General features: G+C 45.3%; 1 pseudogene; it reads right to left on the bottom strand.

The window, feature by feature from the left end:
- Positions 1–6361: 6361 nt before the first annotated feature.
- Positions 6362–8005, bottom strand: LOC129672446 (zinc finger and SCAN domain-containing protein 10-like; annotated as a pseudogene).
- Between the last annotated feature and the right edge of the window lie 1694 nt (positions 8006–9699).

Genomic DNA, 9699 nt, shown 5'->3' with positions numbered 1-9699 from the left:
AACATTGTGACTTCTGTCTTTTACACAATGGTATTGTGGTGTGATGGAGCAAGTGGCTATGGCAGGAACAGAGGGCAGCTTTGGCCAGCAAATAACAGAAGCCTCTGTTCAAATGTTCCGGTGGTGTTTGGGGAATTGAGTCTTGGAAGCAAGCTCATGAGTAGACTGAAAAACCAACTCTCTTTATCCTTGGGCTGAGACTTCAGCCCTGTCTGACACCTTGACCTCAGCTTTGGGGGTTGGTGCTATGGAACACAGATCTCCCTAGGCTGTATCCAGATTCCTGACTCTGAGAGACTGACCAAGCTTTGGGCACAGTGCAGGGAATCTTATGGAAGAAGGGGGAGATGAAAGACCTGGAGGGGACAGAAGCTCCACAAGGAGAGCAACAGAAACAAAAAATCTGGGCCCAGGGGTCTTTTCTGATACTGATACTCCAACCAAGGACCATGCATGGAGATAACCTAGAATCCCTGCACAGATGTAGCCCCTAGCAGCTCAGTTTCCAAGTGGGGGTACAGGGACTGTCTCTGACATGAACTGATTGACCTGCTCTTTGATCACCTCCTCCTGATGGGAGAACAGCCTTATCTCCTCCCTTGCCCTTCCCCAAGTCTAGCTGTATTGTCTTCCTCTGTGGCCTGGTAAGGCTGTTCCCCCCTCAGGCAGAGGTGATCAGAAAGCCAGACACTCCCTGAGGGGGGACAGCCTTACCAGGCCACAGAGGAAGACAATACAGCTAGTCCTGATGAGACCTGATAGGTTAGGGTCAGATGGAAGGGGAGGAGGGCTTCCCTTATCAGTGGACTTGGGGAGGGGCATGGGAGGAGATAAGGGAGGGAGGTTAGGATTGAGAGGGGATGAGGGATTGGGCTACAGCTGGGATACAAAGTGAGTAAACTGTAATTGATAAAAGATAAATTAAATTAAAAAATTAAAAAAAACAATTAAACACCATTTCAAGGTAATGGAATTTAGGATTATAGTGCTACAGTCCTAATTTGTCAGGTATTGTTCCAGTTTAGCATCAAAAGTCTCAAGTTCCAGTAAACTCATTTGTGGACAAACTGAGGCAGGTGTCACCATGTTTGTGAAAACTGATAGGGTACATACATTCATGTGACATTTCTTCTTTAATTTTTTTTTTTTTTTTTTTGACAGGGTTTCTTGATGTAATAGAGCCCAACCTGTCATGGACTTTGTAGACCAGGCTGGCCTAGAACTCACAAAGATCCTCCTGTCCCTGCCTCTCAAGTCCTGGGATTAAAGGTGTGCGTGTGCATACACTTGAGTGCAGGTATCCAGAGTCCAAGAGAGGGTGTTGGATCCCCTAGTGCTGGAATTTCAGGTAGTTATGAACTTCCTGATGTGGGGCCCTGGAACTCAAATTGTTTCTCTGTAAGAGCAGGAAACATTTCTAAAGTGCTAAGCCATCTCTAGCCCCTCAAATATCTGTCATATATATATGTATGTTATATATTATATATGTATATATAATACATATATTATATATGCTTATATATAATATATAACATATATATATATACACACACATATATAATTTCTAGCAAGTATTTTGAGCAGAAAAGTTTTCTAGAATTCTTCTAGTTATTTCTAAATTCCCCTCCATAAATTGCTGTGTCCTTGCACTGTTTTAAGGAGTGGATCTGACTGGAGAGGCAAGGCAATGAAGAGATGTTAAACACACTGACATACAGAAAGGGAGTATCATGTGGACAAGGCTTTCTGATGGAGAAACTGCAGAATCCCAGAAGCTGTATTTATGATATGCAGTTGAGCAGGGATGTGGGATTATTGCATGCAGATGAATCAAGTCAGGGTGTGTGGTATACAGATGAATAAGGAGGTGAGTTGAGCTAATCTTTGTAGGAGCAGTCTTTGCAGGGGAGCAGTCATCGGGATATAAATATAAGGGCAGAAGGGGGTTGATGGACATTTTCTGTACACACTGTCAATATCTGCATATGGACCGGAGGGAACGCTTAGCCATTTCCCCCATAGGCTTGAGGCTAGGGTCATTGACAAGGCTGTGGCCATGTCGACAACACGTGTTCACTTGGACTTCAAACATTCAGGGTTCCCTCTGCTCCCCACAAGCGAGGATTTTGCAGCATTCTGTTCTCTCATCTGCACCATGAGCATGCCTGTTCCTTGGTGGCCTCTTAGTGTTGTTTTTTTTTTTTTTCATTTCCTACTTATTTGATAACTGAAGCAACGGTGTCTTTTATCATCATGTGTGCAAATGTAAGATGACTCAAATTCTCACAGTATTAATTACTGTTCTGCTGGCTGCATTTAGGGAAAGAATCCTGAGTAAATATAATCAGCCTCTTGCGGTGGAAGGAGGCCTGTGCATGTGCAAATTCTGCATTTCGATGGCACGTATTGATTTATGCAAATGAGGGACCATGGTCCTTTTGTGAGTGGAATTAAGCCTCCAGTGACCTGGGGCTGGCTTAGAGTACCAAAGAAGCAAATGAAGCTATAGAGGGAAGAGAAGATGTTGGCTTGGACCCTTGTTGACTGCTGTCCAAGTCATCAAATTCAGATGTCTACATTATCAAGCAGGTAACTGAAAGATATGCACATTTCCAGATTGGGGTGCTGTTGTAGACCGAATGTGAAAATATCACCCATGGGTGCCTATGTTTGAATACTTGGTTGCCAACTGGTTTGGAAGGCTGCAGAACAATTGAGCCTTAAGTCAAGGCCAGGTGTCTTTCCCTATCACTCTTTGCCTTATTCTTTTTTTTTTAAAGGTTTATTTATTTTATTTTATGTGTATGAGTATTTCATCTGCCTGTAGGTATGAAGTATACCATGTTTATGGCTGATGCCCACAAACCAGAAGAAGCCATCAGATCTCTTGGAGCTGTAGAGCTCGAGTTACAGACAGTTGTGAATTACCATGTAGGTGCTGGGAACCCAATCCAGGGCCTCTATAAGAGCAGTAAATGCTCTTAAATGCTGAGCCATCTCTCTAGCCCGCTGGAGCCTTCCTTTTAAGAAGCAATTTGGTAAAGAAAGAAACTCACGTAAGATCCAAACTAGGTCTCAAGTTCACATCTGTGAACTGTTCAGACTCAGTCCTGTCCCTGGAAGTGCTGTGGTCTTGGTAATAGTTTACAGAACCCAAATGGCTCCCTCAGCACCAACTGTAAAGTGGTGTGAATGGGGTTTTGTGAGCAGGCAGAAGGCCAGGCAGTTCCAGCCCTGTAGTCACCATGCACATTGGTAGTCAGTCTCTCTTCATCTTATAATTTAAGAGGCTAGGTTCTTCCAGGGTATTCATCCTTTCTTCTAGCTATCATTTACACGCCCTGATCCCTTCTGTCCAGCAGTCTTTCCTATCTTCCTGTTCTGTCCCTTCATCCATCTGGGCATCACTTTTTTTTTTTTTTCTTTTACCTTGTTTCAGTTTTGTGAGACAGGGTTTCTCTATGTAGCCCTGGCTGCCCTGGTACTCACTCAGTACTCCAGGCTGGCCTCAAATTCAGAGATCCGCCTGCCTCTGCCTTGCAATGCTGGGGTCAAAGGTGTGCCACTGCCCAGCCTTTTTTTTTTTTTTTTTAATGACTTGAACCTCTCTGGTTTTACAGATTTAGTTACATCTGTGACAGTGATTGGAGAAAGCTGCCCATGTTCATTGAGCCTGTAAAGGGTTAATGCAAGAGTCTGGGGACAGTAGCAATTTGTCTGTTAAGGTAACCCTTCCTTGACTTGGCACAACTAACAAAGACAGGTCTTCTCTAATTGTGACTCTGGCGGTGTAGAGAGATGTGACTTATGAATTCTCTGACGGCCTGTTTTCGGTTTAACTGAAAAAAGAAAACGGAGATTAGCAAATTAAAAGGAATGACATCCCCTATAAGATCAGCAAATTTGTTCTCTGGAAAGCTAATCTGGAGGAAAACTGATGCTATCAGCAACTTTTTCATTCTTAACTTTCTCTAGTTTCAGTATCATTTTAATAAAGTTAATTGGATCTTAGAGTGAGCTGGGAATCGCTTATGGTTACAGGCCTAGAGAAATGCAATATAAAGTGTTGTTAACGTTAAAACCAGGCTTGTTTTTATGCATGCAAAACAGGCAAGGAGTCCAGGACTGTTCCCGCAACTCTGTGTTGCTTCTATCCTTTTTTGCTCCTCCATCCTTAATGCTCTCTGGGTCCAAGGCTACCTCACTGCAGAGAGGCAGCTGCTTGTAACCCTCTCTTCTGTCTTGAAGGTACCTGCTTGACAGATGGGAGACGGCAGCGGACATCCTTATGCCATTAAAGCAAGTTGTCCAGGGAAACATTTGCCAACAACTTTGGCTTCTCTGTACGGTTTTAAAGTATGTTTCTGGAGCGGGGCTGGATGCAGTCTTTTACGAAGGACGGGGGCAGACTGGCTCTTGGGTGGGTAGGTAGCAGTCCTAGGTTTGTGGCTACATCATTTTAATCACCTTTCTTCTCCGTCCCCAAATTACCTCTCTTACAGTAAGGATGCTAGTATCTCTCAAGATGCTAGGTCTGTTCCTATCCTTTGTTATCCGAAGCCTACATTCCATACTTCTGCTGTATAGACTAATATTCGGAACCTCCAAATGTGAGGACCCAAGCATATCTTCATAGAGTCACTGCTAAGTCCACTACCTATGGGGAGTAATTTGTCTCTTGAATTGCTCTATCATCTACATTACATCTTTTCTTGTTAACAGTGCTAAGGATAATTGGTTTTCTTACCAACATGTAAAAATAATTATGCAAATCTTATTGATGTCAAATAATCCTAAATTATATGTTACAGACATCAGGTATCAAATTCCTCTGACTTGATATTTTTTATTCTGTTTTCATTGTCATATTTCCTGTACGTTATTGTCTATCATATATGTATATATGTACATGGGGTAATTACCCTCAGGCAGCTAAAGTCTTTCATTTTGGCATCCAGTTCTATAAACAGGAGAAGCATTTGTAGTTATGGAATCCCAGCACATTCCTGTCACCTTAAATGTTCCTATATTCCCTTTCTAATTAATCTTTTCCCTCTTCTAAGTGCCCAGAACCCACTGACCTGATTTTACTTTGTGGAGAGCAAAACGCTTCGATTGTTTGAGTAATGACATAAAATGGGATCACTCACAGAGAATACTTGCTTGCTTCTTTCTCTGAAAGCTTTTGGGATTCATCTGTGCACTTTCTGTACAATAGTTTGTACCTTTGTACTAGTTTATTTCCTAGTTTGTGTGTTCACATGGGTTGTTTCTAATTCCTGACTATGCTACAAACATTCCCATACAGTTTTTATGTAGGCATGCATTTTCAGTTCTTTTTCAAGACTTTCTAGACACTCCTGTTTCTAGACGGTCTTCCTCTCTCTTGTGTATATTTATCTGTTTGTCAGAAGCACACTGTTTTGACCATAGTTGTTTTATAGAAGGTCTTCATATTGGCCATGTTCCTCTATCTTTAAATTTTTCCCCCCAATTGTTTGACTACTTCAGGTTCTTTTTCTCCTTCTCCTCCTCCACCTCCTCCTCTCCTCCTCCTTTCCTTCTTCTCCATCCCCTTCCCTTTCCCATTCCCCCTTCATCCTCTTCCTCCTCTTTCTCCTCCTCCTCCTTCTTCTTTAGGGTGGGTTTTCTAGAAACATCTGAAACACATCCCCGAGGTTAGGGAAAGAGATCAAATGTGGGGAGGCCAAACCTAGAAGAATCAGGGGGAGATGTGTGTAAAAGGGCATCCTCCCAGGAAATCTCATTCGCGCAGGGAGATGCGTGTGAGACAAGGTTGTTGGAACATGGATGAGGCTGGCACAGTATCTCTGGGGCATGGATTTGCTGGTGGTATAGGAGATACGAATTGCAGCTGAAGCCACAGCCACACTGAACACAGGAGTAAGGCCTGGCCCCTGTGTACAGTAGCGGGTGGCACAGCAGGTTGCAACTGTCATTTGCTCTTGCCACATTCAGGAAACTCCTGGGGACGGGGGTGGGGGGGGGGGGGGGGGTGGGGAAGCTTCCATCTCTTGCCTTGTCACACGGTATGTGACCAGATGGTGCTGCAGGTTGGGCAGTTGCAGGAATGCTTGCCAGTGCAGCTGCAGTGGTGCAGGAAGGAACTGGAGCCGGCTGCTGTGGAAGCGGTGAGCACAGGTGTCACAGGCGTGCGGGTGTGTTGGTGGACTGCTGGCTGGGCACTCCAGCTGCGGCCCTCCGTGCCTGCGCTGCGTCTGCAGGGCTCGCCCACCTTCCCCACCCTCCACATGGTCACACAAGTCGGGTGCCTGGTTTTGCGTTTGGTGGAAATTCCTGTTACTCTGGGCACAGTGACAAGGGCACAGGCCACGGTACTTCAGCAGATGGCGAGGAAAGCCCCATGCCTCCTATAGAGTTTGCTGCACAGGGAACAGGCATGGGCCTTCTCACCTGTGGGCACCTCCTGGGGCTGACGAGCTGGGAACTTTGCATGAGGCAGCCTCCACAGGCCTGGCAGGAAAGGGGTCATTCGCCAATATGGACTCAGCTGTGGGTTGCTAGGTGTTTGCTGAGTTGGAAGGTTTTGCCATAGTCACCGTACGCATAAGGCTTGCTTTCCTGGAGAGGACTGAGCTGCCAGGATCTTCTGAGGACTGGTGGTCCTTGTCCGCGGCATGGATGCTCAGGTGACGCTCTAAGCTGGTGCTCATTGGAAGAACTGCCTGCAGTGGGAGCAGAAGGCAACTGCCATCTTTTGCACTTTTGTCTTGTCTTCTGGGTCTGGCACTGGATTTTGTTCCTGGGCATGCAGGTGCCAGCAGGTGTTGCATGAGGCTGGACCAACACTGGAAGCCCTAGTCACACTCAGCGCATTGGAAGGTGAGCTCAGAGGACAGCGTTGACTTTGCCACGTAGGAGCTCTGGCGGCAGTGGTGGCTGCAGAGGTGACGGGTATGTGGTTGCTCATTTTTGTGTGTGTGCGTGTGCAACTTGAGGGTGGAGCTGAGCCTTGGGGTCTCTCCGCACCACAGACACCGGGAGGAATGAGAGCATGGATGAGACCATAGCAGGTGGGAATGTAGGTGGACAGCTGTAGATAGCTCATTCCACACCGTACATATGTTCCTCTGCCTCAGACCTTGGGGCTACTCTGGTTTCCATAGCATCACTGCCCTACTGTCTGGGTAAGAACAGGCTCCCCGGAAACTCTAGGACTTTCCTTGTGGGACTCTGATGAAATGATGATGAGCCAAGCAGTCTCTTTAGGCTCTTCAATTTTATGTTCCTCTTTGGCACTCTACTTCTAAAACCAAGAGGGTTGGCAGACCAAGCCTTCTTCTCTGAGATATCCTCAAAGGTAAGGACTTCAATAAAGTTGTCACCTCTTCGTTTCTGAAATTCTCTTTCAGCCTTAATGGGCCCTGGGAGGGATGGCTTTCTTGCAGGAACTGGAGTATGCTCTGGGGCTCTGGGCTCACTGGCCACTTTGAACTTGAGGCCAGTCTCCACATCTTGGGCTCAGAAGGCCCAGTAGGCACTGGCTAAGTTAGGGAGTAATTCATTCAGTGGATGCACCCAGGGATGGATTCTCTTCTAAGGGCAGCTCAGTTCTTGGGTTGTGGCTGAGGACCTGGTAAAGGTCACTCTGTTTCTCTGAGATGACGTCTACAGGGAGACAATTCTTGCTAGCACTGCAGCTCAAATCCAGCGTCCCCACATAGTGTCTCCAGGCACGTCCTCCAGCAGCCTACTACCTCCCTTCTGTCCTTAAACTTCTGGCCCTGCAGGTGGCTCAGCACATCCTGGGGCAGCCAGACAGAAACTGCTCCAGCACCAACAGCTATAGTCTCTGCTTCCTGGTGTTCAGAGCCACCCACAGCCAGTGCTTGCAGAGTTCCGAAGCTGGCTCAGGGATGCCCATGGCTTCCTGGTGCTGGAAGCCAACAACCTTATCTTTCTCCACGTTCACTGCTCTAAACTGCTCTTGTTTCAGGGTATCTGGGAATAGTTCTACCAGCATCTTTCATACCTCCTGCAACTGGATCGGACCCTTAGAACACTTTTCTCAGCTTCTCCCACATCTGTGGAGTCCATAGGCTGAGATGTTTGGGGGTTTGGAGGGATCCAGAACAAGAACCAGCTTAGGCCAGCCAAGGGAAGGACTACAGGAAAATGTCACAGAAGGAGTCTTTGCTTTTCCATGTAAGTTTCAAAATTGATTTGTCAGTTGACATATTCAGCATCTTGAATTTTTATTGGGTTTGTAATAAAACTATGGGCTAATGTGGAAAGAGTAGACATCCTGATAATACTGAGTCTTCTAATTTTTGAACATGCTACAGATTGCTGTTTAGCTAGGTAGTTCTGTGAATCTTCTTTAAGAATCAACTGTAATCATTTTCATTGTTTGTATATGGAGATTACAATGCAATATTAATTTTGTAAGACCTTGCCAAATTCACTTGTTAGTTGCAGGCTATAGTAGTTTGCTTTTTTGTTGTTGAGAATTTTAGAAAAGATTGTCTATGTTGGTAAAAACACTTTCTGGCAATAGAAGCAGACTTATTTCTAGCTTTCTGTTATGGTTGCCTTCTATTTTATTTTTTTATTCTTATATTTCTTTTACCACCTTACCACACTGGATGAATCATCCAGTAAGTTATGGGATGGAGGTGGTGACAGGGACAGCCTTTCCCTGTGCTCAGCTTTGGAAAGAAAGGTTTATTCTTTCAATATTGAGTATGATCCCAGCTGTAGGTTTCTACAGATAGCTTGCACTGTAAGGTTCTTTCCAAATTTACCCAGAGGTTAAGATCAATAGATGTGAAGTTTTATCAGTTCTGTCTCTACAGCTGTTAAGATGATGTCGTCCTGTGTTTGCGTGTTGATTTGGGGATTATTAGATTGGTTGATTTTTAAATCAGTGAGAAGGCAGAAATGAACTGGCTTTCTTTGATTCCTGCCTACCTTTCTTTCTTTATAGTCTCCTACCATGTGGGGCCCTTGTTTTTTCTTTAGGATCCCGAATGGGCTGCTTTTGAAGACCAGATGGTCCAAAGACCTCTCCTACCATGCACATCTGTGCCCCCCTCAGCTTTGTTCTAAAGCTAGGTGAGAGTGGTGGGATCCAGGAAATTTTCAACATAGAAGAAACTATCTCACTAGATGATTTCTTGAATATCTATCATAAGGAATATGCAAAGTTACAGTCAGACAATGCTTTAACCATCTCTGCCCAGGTGTGGAGGCAAAAAAGCAGAGAACTTGTGTTAGACCAAGCTGTGCCAGCATCCGCTGCTGTGTTTGCTCCTTTCATTCCCAAATCATCCCCGTCTGGGCTGACAGGTCCAGAAACATCAGCTCTGTAGATATGACACCAGAGAGCCAACCACAGGCACTGCAAAGAATGACTTTAATATGGAACCTCCCCCACCCACGCACAGGCGACAGCCACAACAAAGGGGCTGTGAACAATGCCAATTGTGCTGGCTTTTTGGCCCACAGATATGTGGTCTTTCAGATGCACGTCAACAAAGGGATGAATCGAACTTAGTGTTGGCAAACAAGCCTGCATTGTCTTCCCTCTTCCAAAATTATTCTCTAAATTCCCCAAGGCCCTGAACACTAGGGTATAAATGCTGCATGGCCCATCAGTAGATAAATACCAATACCCCCAGCATCTAGATTTTCGGGGCACTTGATCCGAACCAAAAG

Source organism: Psammomys obesus, unplaced genomic scaffold (assembly GCF_907164565.1).
Source record: "Psammomys obesus unplaced genomic scaffold, mPsaObe1.curated_primary_1811, whole genome shotgun sequence".
Classification (NCBI taxonomy): domain Eukaryota; kingdom Metazoa; phylum Chordata; class Mammalia; order Rodentia; family Muridae; genus Psammomys; species Psammomys obesus.
The sequence above is the reverse complement of the archived record's forward strand: the minus strand, read 5'-3'. Positions and strand labels throughout refer to the sequence as shown.